Below are 13944 nucleotides of genomic sequence, written 5' to 3' on the forward strand. Positions count from 1 at the left end.
AGTATACCAGGTACCCCAGGCTTGGGGTGTTATGTTCTCTAGGCAATTTTATTTGTTAGAGCAAAGAAAGGGAAACATTAATTATTCTACCATCATTTTATGTGCTATAGGTCATAAGGATCTTATGTCTTACATTGTACGGCCTCCATTTGAGAGTTCAGGAGGACTTTATCTCAAATTCTAGCGTGTTAAAATAAGTTATTAAGTAATTAGCAGTCTGGAAAACAGGCCTCCTTGATGTTTATCTTTAAAACAGGATAATTCTGGTTTGCATAAAACTTTCTATGCAAAATAGCATACTACTGCTGTCTTAGTCCAACTTGGTTTACCGGGATTAGTACAACTAACCAACATTCTTACATGCTTTTATTTTAGCATATTTTCTGAGCATCTAGCTACTGGTGGAGGTTTCCAAGATGAAGTAGGTGTCTAATAGGTCTTCAAACAGCTTATAGGATATACGTGGATATGAGACAAATACGTAACTATCAGAAGGCAGAAAGAGATACAGTGCCCTGGAGATTCCAAAGAAAGACCAGTATAGTAATTCAATGTTATTCTCAGCCTATTCTGTGGATGTTGTGAAGTAGGAATAAATAGCTCTTTAAAAGAAGCTACCGTTTGCTACTTTACTTAGCAAAGGAGTTAAAGGGACATGTTTAACCTTTTAGGAATTTATCAGTTTCCCATTTTTTGGATAAAGGCTCAGAAGCTGAAGTACCAATATCAGAAAAGGAACTGAATTAGAGCAACGAAGCCTAGTATAGAACTTCTATCTACTCTTCACGTAGCCAGAAATTTTAAAGTAACTCCTCCAAACCTAACTGTTGGTGAAAATGCTCACATATAATTTAGCCATGATTTAAGATTTTGTTAACAGATATTGACATTGTGGCAGAACTACTGGCTCATAAAATACACATTGTACTTCTTATATTAAAGTGTAAGGTTTTAATCAGGGAAAACCAGTAATAGAAACATTTTAGGAAAGGAACAAAGGAAGTCTGTAACCCTCTGTTTCAGAACAAAACACGTATGCATGCACCAATTTCACAGTTTTAGATAGCATTTTAGTAACGAGTGAATGCATCGGTGTTAGAATAACTATCCATGACATACTGACCAGCAGCTGCCTTTTCAACAAATATGATCGATCTCTCCATCTATTACCCATGTATCTGTCTTCAGGTTTGAATCAATTTCTCATGAAGAGAATTCAAAAACTTAACATAGCATGTCCTATGGGCCCACCCTTCCAGGCTCCGGCCATGGTATTTAAAATGCCACCATTAGATTATTTTCTAGTGAAATGCATATTGTGTGTTTTGAGACTTCCATAAGTTGTGTTATGGATGACCTTTCTTGCTAGCTTCTTCTTTGTTAGATGGTTTGATTTTGGTCTCTTACATGGAACTCTTACTCTTAACCCTTATGGTTTTCTAAAAAAATTTTTTTCTTAGTATTCAGTTTCCTCTTCCTATTTTTTTAATTGCTAACCAAAGTATACATTAAATATAATAAAGTTGTACACTCTCACCTATATTTTTCTAGCTTTCTTAAAACTTTCAGGATATTTACTCCAATAATATAGGCATCATCTTGTTCATAAAACTTCAATATCATTTTTGGTCTTTGCTTGGTAGCATGAACACTGAACTATGGGTGTATATCTATCTCCCTGGTGGATTATTCTCGCTCAGAGCAGGTGAACATCTGAGTATAATAGAAATTAGGAGTCTCTCTCGCCAAATCCCTCCTGTCTTTTATTTCTATTTTTTCTCTTTTATCACGACCTCACACCACCTCTCTCCTGAATCTGCTCTAAGTGTTCTTAAAAAAGGAAATTAATTGCTTATTTGTCCCCTCTGACACCATAAAATGTTAACTTATTTATTCATTGTCCTATTCAGTTGTTTTTACATTCTAGGAAAAGTCACTAGGGCCTTTTTTTTTTTTTTTTTTTACTTTAAACAAAACCTTAATGAACATCAGAGCATCAGGCATGTTTGTTTATATATATGTGAAGTTAGGGATGGCATCTATTAACGTCTTTAGTCAAGAAAACAAATCTTCACTTATTGATAGGCCATTTCTGTGGTCTCTCCACATCAAGAACCTACCTTCTCCCTATAGATGGTAAAGAATCACATCGCTCAGTACCCTAACTATAATCACCCTTTGGTGATTATAGATGCTTTCTTCAATATGATTGTTCTCCTAAAGTTCTCTTCTAAATGTGGTAACAGTCTAAAGGTCTGGAACCAAGGGTCATAAAGTAACTATTGAAAAGGTAAAAAAGAAAAGGTAAAGAAAAAGTTGAACGTATGTGTGAAAAAGCATGTAGAAATAGGCTGTTTGTTAAAATGTCAGCATTTGTGTTTTATAATTTTTTCATAAATAATAACTTATTCCGTACATAGCATATTGCAACTCACACATCTTAAAACTACTACTTCACATATGGGCACATTAACACCGGGAGAAATTAACTCGCCCAAGGCTGCACAGCTAAATAAGGACTAAAACTATTGGTCAAAGCCACGTAGTAGGGCTTCCACGTCTACACCCCTCAACATGATACTGATCTGCACACGCACGGTTCCTTGCAGTGTGGGAACGAGGAATGCAGCTGGGCTTCCCGCAAGCCTAGCTCCCACGTACGCAGCAGCACTGACAAGTTCACTTAGAAATAAAAGGGGGAAACGATGTACCACCCCACGCAATCCACAGATTCAGTGCAATCCTTATCAACAGCATTTTCACAGAACTAGAATACCACCAAAATTTTTATGGACCCACAAAAGACCCCAAATGGCAAAAACAATCTTGAGAAGGAAAAACAAAGCTGGACGCATCACAATCCCAGGTATTGAGAGATACTACAAAGCTGTCGTAAACAAAACAGTAGGATACTGGCTCAAAAAGACACCAATGGAGCAAAACAGAAATCCCAGCAATGAACTCACAATTATATGGTCAATTAATCCATGACAAAGGAGGCAAGAATATGCACTCGGGAAAAGACAGTCTCTTCAATAAGTAGTATTGGGAAAACTGGACAGCAATTCAAAAGAACGAAACTGGACCACTTTCTTCCAGCATACACAAAAATAAACTAAAATTAGATTAAAGACCTAACTGTGAGACCTGAAACCATAAAACTCTTAGAAGAGAGCACAGGCAATAATTGCTCTTATGTTAGCCACAGCAACTAAAAGACAACCTACTGAATGGGAGAAGTTATTTACCAATATGTAACTATAAGGAGTTAATACCTAAAATATATAAAGAACTTCTACAGCTGAACATCGAATAGTAATAGTAAATAACATTCCTCTGATTAAAATGGGCAAAACAAAAACAAAAAAACAGAACCTGAATAGACATTTTTCCAAAGAAGACATCCAGATAGTCAACAGACACATGAAAAGATACTCAACGTCACTCATCAGCAGGGAAATACAAATCAAAATTATGATAGGATATAACCTCACACCTGTAAGAATGGCTTGTGGTAAATACAAAAGAAACTACATGTTGCCAGCAAGGATGAGAAGATAAAGGAACCCTCTTGCACTGTTGGTGGGAATGCAAACTGGTGCAGCCACGGTGGATAACACTATGTAGCTTCCTCCAAAAATTAAAAGTAGAATCACCTTATGATCATATAATTCCACTACTTGGTATTTACCCAAAGAAAATGAAAGAAGAAAATTAATTTTTTTAATGTTCATTTTTTGAGAGAGAGAATGGGTGGGGAAGGGGTAAGGAGAGAGGGGGGATGGAGGACCCCAAGCAGGCTCTGGGCTGACAGCAGAGACTCCGATGTGCAGCTCAAACTCATGAACCATGAGATCATGACCTGAGCTGAAGTCAGATGCTTAACTGACTGAGCCACCTAAGCCCCCAAAAAACGAATTCTAAAAGATATATGCACCCTAAGTCTACTCCAGCATTATTTGCAATAACCAAAATATGGAAGCAACATAAGTGTCTAGCCATCAACGAACAGATACACAATGGAATATTATTCAGCCATAAAAAAAAGTCTCATAAAAATGAGATCTTGCCATATGCAACAATATGAATGAGCCCAGAGAGTATCATGCCAAGGGAACCAAGTCAGCCAGAGAAAGACCATTACCATATGATTTCACTCACGTGGAATCTGAAACAAGACAACAGAAACAGACCCATAAATACAGAGAACAAACTGCTGGCTTCTGGGGGGAGTGCATGGAGGGACAGGGAGTGTGGGTGAGGGGGAGTGAGAAGCACAGGCCCCCGGTCACTGTCACCAAGTGAGGAGGTCCCTTGGATAAAGGCACCACACCGGGAGCAGTAGTGGTGACAGTGCCGTGTGGTGATACGTGCACTTATGAGAACAGCAGATGCAGAGAACTGGAATCACTATGCTGTTTGCCCGAAACTATCAACTGTACCCAGATTTTAAAAATTAAAAATACACAAATGAAAGTATTAAAAAAAAGGTGGAGAAAAGGGAAAAGAGTAGAGAACATAGCCCCAGTTAGGTCTCCTTTGGCTGGTGACTATCAGATTTCCCATGGTCCATCTAGAAGAGCGAAGGTTGTTGGACAACCAAGAAAAACAACGCAACAGTCCTCCAAGAACAAGTGTCAGCTAAGGAACCCAGGAAAGCCAGGAATTTCTTGCCAAAAGAGAAGAATTTTAAAAACTGAGTCAGAGTCGGGCTGGTGCAAACTGTCAGAGAAAGGGGTATCATCAGGACTTGCGCTCATACGAAAAAAATTAACGCAGGTCTGTTACCCTCAATTTATAAACTTCTCCTGAAACGGCAGGCATGAGAGGCAGAAGAAAGGCACAGAGGCAGAAAGCGTTAGAGAGAGCGTGTGGTGTTGCAGCTGTCCAAATAACCAGCGGCCAATAATAAATCAAAACAACACCGAAAACACATACAGAAATTAAGAAATATGTGAACCATTCGGTTTTAGGCCACAGTTTAAGAGCTAGGTGATACTATAAACCAGATGACCACTCATACAGTAGGTGATACCATAAACAAGATGATTACTAATACGGCACTTGAGAATAGCCTCCGTCGGAACCTGGGAGTAGGTTATGCTACATGAAATGAGTCCAGGACTGCTCCTCAGTGGAATGTAACACAGAGGGATAATCCGGGATGGTCCTGATGGGCCCCATGCCGTCGTGGGGCAGTGCCAAGTGGAAGAGGAAGACAGAGAAGGGGCCCGAGTAACGCCAGGCGAGGAGGACCGGGCCCACAACTGCTGGCCTTGAAGCCCGAGGAAGAGGGCGCAATCAGCAGAGGCCGGGAATGGGTGTGATGCTGGAATCTGCAGAACGGCAAACAGCCCGGCTGACGTCTCGCTGTATCAGCCCGATGACACCCACATCAGATGGTTTCCTCTACCAGTCGAAGGTAGCGAATCTGTGTGACGTCGCTGGTTTCTGGAAACTTGTAGACAACGCAGGCCTGTGGCCACGACTCCATCTGCACGAGCTTGGTCCGGGTGCTGCTGAGTTTCCTGGCTATGGCATGGGTTCCCAGGGCCCCGTGACCTAGAGTCTGCTTCAGAGAAGGAGATCCTTCGCGGCTGTTCGTGTGTGGTCCCTGGGCTCTGAAGCGGTTCCTAAATCTTTTCTGTGATGCTTACAGACACCTACATTCTAGGTCTTGGTCCCCATCTCCCACTGCCCTAAATGATTTCTTACCCTTAAAAACATACCTGATTGGGCTCAGGGCAATTAGAGCCCATGGCACTCCTGCTTCTACTTAGAGAAACCAGACGTTTATGTTCGGAGGGAACTGTGGAGTCAGCATGCTTGAAATAGCACACAACATAGAAGAACATATGCAATTGTTTTTACCATATGAGATCATAGCAAATGTAACAATTTCAGTACCTGTTATTATGCAAAAAATCATCAGGAGTGCAGTGTCTTTCATATTCATAATATGCTGTATATATTACATGGCTCTCTTCATAGGTGATAAAGTATCAAATAATAACCCATTGACTTGTTTGCATTTCCTGCAAGTAATTTCCTCTGGAGGGGAATTCAAGCCAGTCTTGGACTGTACCATTCTGCTTACCAACTATGAAACAGAATTCTGGAGGTGGGAGGGAGGGGAGGGTGGGCGATGGGTAGTGAGGAGGGCACCTTTTGGGATGAGCACTGGGTGTTGTATGGAAACCAATTTGACAATAAATTTCTTTTAAAAAAATGAAAATAAAAATGTTAAGAAAGAAAGAAAGAAGGAATAGAATTCTACCTGAATACGCCCTTTGGGAGTTTTGGTAAGATTTTGAGAAGACCTGAAACTCTTCTGATTTTAAAGAAAACCACGTCCCAAAAGTTTAAACTTGGACTCCTCACATTCCATGTGAGTATGGAGTGTATGATTCCATGCGAGTATTCCAGTGTATGATTTGATAAATTGTTGATAGTTCATTTTGTTTGAATTTAACAGCTACAGGGTTTTTTTAATTTAACCATAAAGGCAACCTATACTACTATGTCAAATGAAAACACTCATTGATTTGTGGTTGATAATAAATGAAATCTTAAACACCCATATCCAATGGAGAAATGAATCATTATTAACCAATGAATTTGACCTGAATCATCTGCGTTTTTGGCAAGAACTAAATAACTCTTCCCCTCTTTCTTCCCTTCATCTGGCTTTCTCTAGGTTCATGCAATTGAACAAACTACCTTAAATATGACCCCAACCTTTTTTTTTTCCTTTTTTGTCTTAATTGGTGAACGTTGCTTGTGATACTTTTTATAAGTAATACTAGCCATGTTGGCAAGTCCTTAACATTTACGTTTGGAAAATAATCAAAACAAAAAATAAAATAATCCACGTGACTCTCACACTTCATCAATTTATGACTTTGACAAAGCAAAGTAAGTTAGAAATTGACCATTACAGATCTCCCAATACTGTATTCTATAAACTAAGATCTATTTCAGCAAAATCATAATATAAACTCAAACTATTTATGCAACTTTGAAAAGATATCCAATCCCACATTATACATAGGATTCCATATATTTTGGCAATATATTTGATTTTTTGTTAAAAAAGATTAAAATGCCAATCAAAAGGGTGACAAAAAATTTAAGTTCCATCATGTCAGTATTTTTTTATTATGTCATTTTTTAAATGTTGGTCTTTGATTAAATGTAATACAGAAAACTGGAATTCCTTCTTTGTTCATTAACAAAGGATTTGTTATTCATTTAACCAAAATAAAACACTTTAAGAACTACTTACAAATGTAACAAAATATTTTAATGAGAAACACTATTAAAAAAATCAATAAGTCTTTTAAGCTATGCTAGACAGAACATGTTCTAGAATTTCTGATAAAAACTTTTACTTTTCCTTTGCAAGATATAAATCAGGAGGACCTCAAAGAAAAACGTATGAATTAAGTTTGGAAAAGCTATAAAAGAGACTTTTAAAATGGACACTTTTCTCCCCCCTTTCCTAGAATGTATGTCATTATTCAAGAAGCATGTTTATAAATTTCACTGAAGAGAATATTTAATAATGTGACAGATCTGCTTCCTCAAGTATTCCTCTTATCAAGATAATGTCTATCACACTGCAATCAACAGCAAAACCAAAAAAAATCAAAATTCAAATTTAGAGAAATATGTTTTCTAAAGGAAGCCTGTTTAAACCCTAATATTTAGAAGGTTCTCGCAGCCCCAAATAAATTTTACAAATATTCACTTTCCTTGATTTCATGTAACCTGAACATACTATTCTCTAACACGTAGAGTAAATGATTGAACAGTCAATACGCAGTTGATTACTAAATAAATTGGAAGTCAAGGGATCAATATTCCTAAGTACATCATGGTCTCACTTGTCCAATTGTATTGTTAGCTCCAGTCGACTGGGCGCACCTGTAAAACCAGTCCTGAATCCTGGAACTTCAAGTCCTTGATGAAGGATGCTACTATAAGGTGTGTGTCCATGATTAAGTCCCAAACCCTAAGGTCTTGGGATGTTTGGTGCAATAACTGGACGCATGTTTTTTCCAGCGATGCTGAACGAAAATCCTGGAAGTGGGCTACTAGGTTTAGCAGGAGTCAATGTGACAGGGTTTGAATCACTAGAACCTTTTAAAGGAGGTATGAAATTATGGGATCTGAAAAGTTTAGGACATTGGCTTCGACAGGCTCAGAGAGTAAGGCAGGTCTAATCCAATCATCCTTGAAAATCTGAACAGTGCAAGTAGACCCTAGAGTGTAAAGCCTGTTGGTCACTCGAGCAAGAACCATTTGTTGATTTGCATCTTGTCAAATTCTTACATGCACTGATCCAGCGGGCCCAAAACCTAGGGTCCCAAGATGCTCGTTTCGAACTTCTAAAACTCCACCCAAGGTAGATACCTCTCTAAGTCTGTCCGATGGACCAGGAACACAGGGTGGTGTTGTCTGGAGTCATACTCTGCCTCTGCACACGATAACTTTGTCCAGCGGACCACTACTACAGGGTAGTGTCGTCTGCAGTAATACTTCGCCTCTACAGGCTCATGGACTACGTGGTGCCAGATGTCCGAGAGCGACAAACATGGCAGAGACACAGTCCCCAGCAAGATAATTACCAATTTCAACGAGCATATGTGCGACACAAAGACCAAATGCTCCGTCAAGATCAAACAAGACACACAGACTCACGCAGGGAGGGTAGATACTGCTACGTCCCGGAATAATTCCGCACAAGCCTCCACTACGCTCTGCGACACGCTCCTGAATCCAAGTTGTACCAGCAGCCCCGAAGACCTAACACGGTTTACTCCAATTGGAGTCCACAGCAAGATAATTACAAATTATCATTAGTAGGTACTTCAGTGGCTTGCCACCACTAGGTACTTGCCACTGTTCACGGTGTGAACTTGAAGCAAGAGCCACTGAAGTACCTACTAATGATCTCCCCATGCGTATCTGCAGCCTCTCCAAAAAGTGTTCTTTCTTTTAATATAAAGAGAGCTCCCACTTGTGCCAAGACTTCTCATCTTCCAAATCCAAGTGAACAGAGAGGCAGGGTTTCCTCATCGTGACCCAGTAAGTACCGTACCAAACATGCCGTTCAACTAAGAAGATTGGATGGTGAAGTAAATGCGGACAAGGAAAGCTTTCCTGTTAGCGGGCCCGCGCCCCATAAGCAGGACGGTGTACGTTCAGTTTACTGCACCGAAGAGCAATCTCCTCCAGGACCTTCGGTCAGCTGTTACAAGTCTACACGCCTGGAATAACTCACCAGAAAAAACACCTCGTGGTTTCTAAAGAGAAGAATCGTCCCCGTGAGGAGGAACAACAGTTTCTGTTGGAGAAGCTCTGGGAGCTGTGCATTCCTTACGGTCAGCATCCCAACATTTGAGACTAGAAAGATTTTTGTGATATTTTGGGAGATAAATGGAATTAAGATTTAGAACAGATCAGACTTGGGGATCTCCTCTTCAACGTGGAAATGTAGCACTGGGGCCCCCACTGGGGATCAAAGACACTTGTGAAAGACATGTTCACGGACTGAAAAACTATGCCCTTAATGTAGGAAGTTTTTAAGACATGCTATTATGATAAAGCTCAAGTGAGCCAAACAATTACACGATAGAAACAAATTCTGTACATTTACAGAAAGCAAATGCATGTGTTAGGCAAATCATGTCATGTGTAAAATACATAGACTCAAGGATACTTATCTGCTAGAATACTGACACCTTATGGCATTTGTTTCCTATAATGCTTCATTTTCTTAAACCCAAATGATTTTTTAAGGTAAGTATTTTCCATTTGATTTTTTAAATGTTTATTTTTCAGAGAGTGCACACACAAGCGTGCAAGCAGTGGAGGGACAGGGAGGGAGGCTCAGAATCTGAAGCGGGCTCCAGGCTCTGAGCCGTCAGCACAGAGCTGCCGTGGGGCTTGAACCCACGACACTGAGGATCACGATTAACTGACTGAGCCACAAGGGCACCCCTTAAGAATTTCCAATTAAACTATTTAAACATCATATTTGATAAGTATGCAATAATTTATATTAAAAATGATTTGAGTCATGAAGTGTCCTAGTCGTTCCCTTTTAGGTCCATAAGCTTCAGATGCATTCTTTTACTAAAAGCTCTTAAGAAATCTCATCTTATTTCTAATTCAATGTCAGAGAATTAACGTGTTGACATTGGAATTAGATTATCAATCCCAGTGTAATTGAAATGATATATGTAACCACTTAATAGAACAGGGAGTGTAGATGGAAAAGAAAACATCCCTATCTTCTTGCCTAAGAACTAGATTCTCTGCCTTTAAGGACAATTATTTCAATCTCCATTCTAATTCAATCCACAGCCCCCAGAACAGAACTATGGGTGCTCTATTTCATTCTGTCTTCAACAGCATTTGAACTGAGGAATTGGAGCAGATGTCCACTTATTCACAAATGCAGTCTATTTCTAATTCTTGGCCAAATAAGCTCTCAGAAAGATGAGTTAAAAAAAAATTCTTAGCACCCATATATATGACGAAGGTATTTTGGCTTGTGAAGAATGAATATAGCTTCAATCCTGGCAAGATTTTTTACAACGATGAAAATCAGCATCATCCTTACAGGAAATACTTCCTAACCCCCCTCTGTTCCATTTGAAGAGCAGTCACAAATCATTTTAAAGTCCTTGCTCCTAGGGTGGATTCTCACACTGTCCTAGGCTTCATACTTTATAGGATTTGAAAAATCAATGCGATAATTTCATTCAGAGTAAAAATGTGAGCACCTTGAACTTGGAAAGGAGCAAATGTCACCGTAGCACATCAATATTTTCCATTTGGTACCAGTTGGTACAGAGCTTAAAAACAAAAAACCAGGAGAGAGAGGGATAACCAGAAGGAATGAGGTTACATAGAGACAGTACATACACAAGTCCATACATGCTCAAGCCCTCAATCTTAGCGGAACCATGGTTCTGGTAAGCTGCTGGAAACACTAAGAGAAGTGAACATTCCCATAACATACCAAGGAAGAGTAAGCAGAATAAAGGAAAGATCATTTATCACAGGCACAAACTTCTGTGGTTCCCTTACCCACTCGGCCACTTGTTAGCTCTACGACCTTAGGGCACGCTATGTGCCCCCTTGTAACCTCCATCTTTCCATCTAAAAAATGAGGCTAATAGCACCTTCTTTATAGGGGTCTTGAGGGGAGTTTATGGAATCTGAGTATGAGTGTTGTGCCTGTAGAGGTGGTGGTTATGGTCGGGGAGTTCATGGAGTAGAACGCAGACCACCCAGATTCTAGTCTTAGTTCCACTACTCACCAGCTGTGCACCTTGCATGTGTGACAGATTCTCTGAACCTCAGCAGTTCTGCCTGAAAAATGCAGATAATTGTTTAGGCCCTACCTTCCTCATCGCTTTATTTTCAAATCAAGTAAGATAAATACATTTATAAACGGAAAGAACTGTTTCAGCATAATATTAATTATGCCAGAATGGCAGGCTCTAAAGACCATTTTTACTTTCAAAGAACCCACCAGACTCCTTAGGAATAAAAATGCATGGGAAAAAAAAGTATATATTTACATTATGTTCTTTACAAAAAGGTTCAATGCTTATTAATTAAAAGGTCTAACTGACATTCAAAAGTTTAATGCTTTACTAAGATCAGTTATCTTCACTTGTGTCCACTAAATACAACAGATTTAAATGGTACTCATACAATATTGGTCTTGAAATCTCATTCTGCCTTAGGTCATTTTCTCCCATCTAAAGAGACGGATTTTAGTAAAACAGTGTTTGCCACTGAGAATGTTTTCTTAAAATAACCTTATGTCATCGTGAAGCCTCTTAGGTTTACACTTTGGATTTTAAGTAAAGCAATCCACGCTGATTTTCAAATTAACTATGATACACAACAAAGTCCTTCATAACAAAGTACCATCATTCATAGATACTCGGAAACAATTATTCTAAATCTGACTCCTTAAACAAGTTTGTAAAGAGAAATCAGTTATTATTCTACAGTATTTCAGAGGAGCCTCAGAAGGCATGTTAGGATTGGTAGGATTTCTTGAATATAAGTTCTGGGACATTGAGCCAAGAGCTAAAAATATTTAAAAAAAGTGATCTGAGGTTATAATGCATTTTGCTGTACTTCAGGAATGTTTAAAACGCTGATAAAGCAATGGTAAGTTGTTCAGTAGGTGTTGTTTTCCGCCCCACCCCCCCTTCCCCCCTCCCTGGGAGGTGGGGCAGACTCTCAGAAATATAAATTTCAGCCAAGAAAAAAAAAAAAAAAGGTACTGAGGTTAAAAACAAGTTTTGCTCACTCACCCTTATTATAAAAACCAATGTCAGTCATACTCAACTGCTTGCCCCACCCTTTGTTAACAGGGTATGGGTTTTGCAACTGGTGGAATCATTCATTCACCCCTTCAACCCCACAGACCTCAGTTTCTCGTCCCTGAGGTTCCAAAAGGAAAGCAAGCATACAGACTTCTTTATCTCGTGACGAAGAGAGGAAATAAACAAATGAAGACGTACTTATGTTAGGTGGAAATATGCGCTATAAAGAAACATGAGGAGCAGTCAAGGAGGAAAGCAGCCATAGGAACAGGGAAGGTGGTAGTCCCGAACGCAATCACCTTTAACTTTAAAGGTGCGTTTGAAACTCATACCAACCAGAGCCACTGTCAGGAGAATACAGCTGTGCCTCCTGCAGCCTCATTACAAACTCTGAACGTGTCAGGGACTGGTCACTGAGAAGTCCTCAGGAAATAGCAATCACAAATGCTAAGAACAGCCAAAGTTTTATGCTGGAAAACGTATTGAAAAATCTAGACACTGCGTTAAACACGTGTATTATTTTTTGTGTTGTATTATTTTGAGGTTTTAGGGCTTCCAGAAGAGGAAATATGGCTATGTATCATTTGCAATCCCTGCCACCAGGAAGCACAGCCTCTTTCGCCCCACCGTGAACCTGGTCTATTAATCAGTGGATGGCGGAGAAGCAACATCAAGTGCGTCGCAGGGCCCAGATTTCAACAGGACTGCAATCTCCGCCTTTGCACTGTTTGGGACCCAGAGATCGCCATGCGGTGAGGAAGTTTGCAACGCAAGACCACGTGCAGACTGCAGACAATTCAGCCATCGTAGCCGAACCAGGGCTTGGGCCAGCCAGCAGCGTCCAAGCAAATTTAAGGCAGATTGGTAGAAAAAGCTCCCAGGTAACCCACACAGTCCAGAGACATAATAAACCGTTGTTGTTTGCAGCCTCCAAGCTTTGGGGTAGTTTTTTATGCTGCGATAGACAGGCAACTCTGGCACAGGAGGAGAAACGGAAGCTGACGGCGTTCAGAGGCTCCCGGCAAATGAGACCAGAGCCAGGACTGCACGTCACATCCGTCCGAGTGCAACCACCGGCGTCTGGAGCACTGCAGTTCTGACTTTCCCAAAAATCCATTTATCCTGAGAAAACGCTAAGATCATCCATAAATTTTTACCATACTCAAAATTTCCGTGATTATGTGAGCATTTAGATACATTCCCTGCTGAGCCCCCTCCTCAAAGAATTATACCATCCCAGCAATTCCCCAGATAAAAAGTTCTTACGCCACTGCATTAAAATTACCATTTTATCAGTAATATTTAAGCAATCTCACCTAAAACATTGTTCTGTGTCTATTTCCAAATAGATCTAGATAGATATACAGGGGACTATGACAGCCAGCTGGTTCAGTGGTGAGGAGGGGATGAAGGGTAGGACATGCCATTAGTGCAGTGGTACCACATGCACAGAATTACATATGGCAGAGCACAGAATGTCCATGGATCTATATTTATGTATATATATACCCACACAGTATATATTCCTAAGAAACTTATTCAAAAGTAATGCACCCTTACTGCATGGTATCTGAGATTAAAGATG

The 13944-nt window shown here is 39.8% G+C and overlaps 1 protein-coding gene and 1 pseudogene across 11 annotated transcripts in view; both read right to left on the reverse strand.

The window, feature by feature from the left end:
- The window catches only part of PCDH15 (protocadherin related 15), a 1681879-nt gene that overhangs the window by 1432460 nt on the left and 235475 nt on the right, over positions 1-13944 (reverse strand). The window lies entirely within an intron of this gene.
- On the reverse strand, positions 7875-11164 carry LOC109254911 (zinc transporter 6-like; annotated as a pseudogene).

The sequence above is a fragment of the Panthera pardus genome, unplaced genomic scaffold (genome assembly GCF_024362965.1).
Source record: "Panthera pardus isolate Hobbes unplaced genomic scaffold, ASM2436296v1 HiC_scaffold_22, whole genome shotgun sequence".
In the NCBI taxonomy this organism is placed as follows: domain Eukaryota; kingdom Metazoa; phylum Chordata; class Mammalia; order Carnivora; family Felidae; genus Panthera; species Panthera pardus.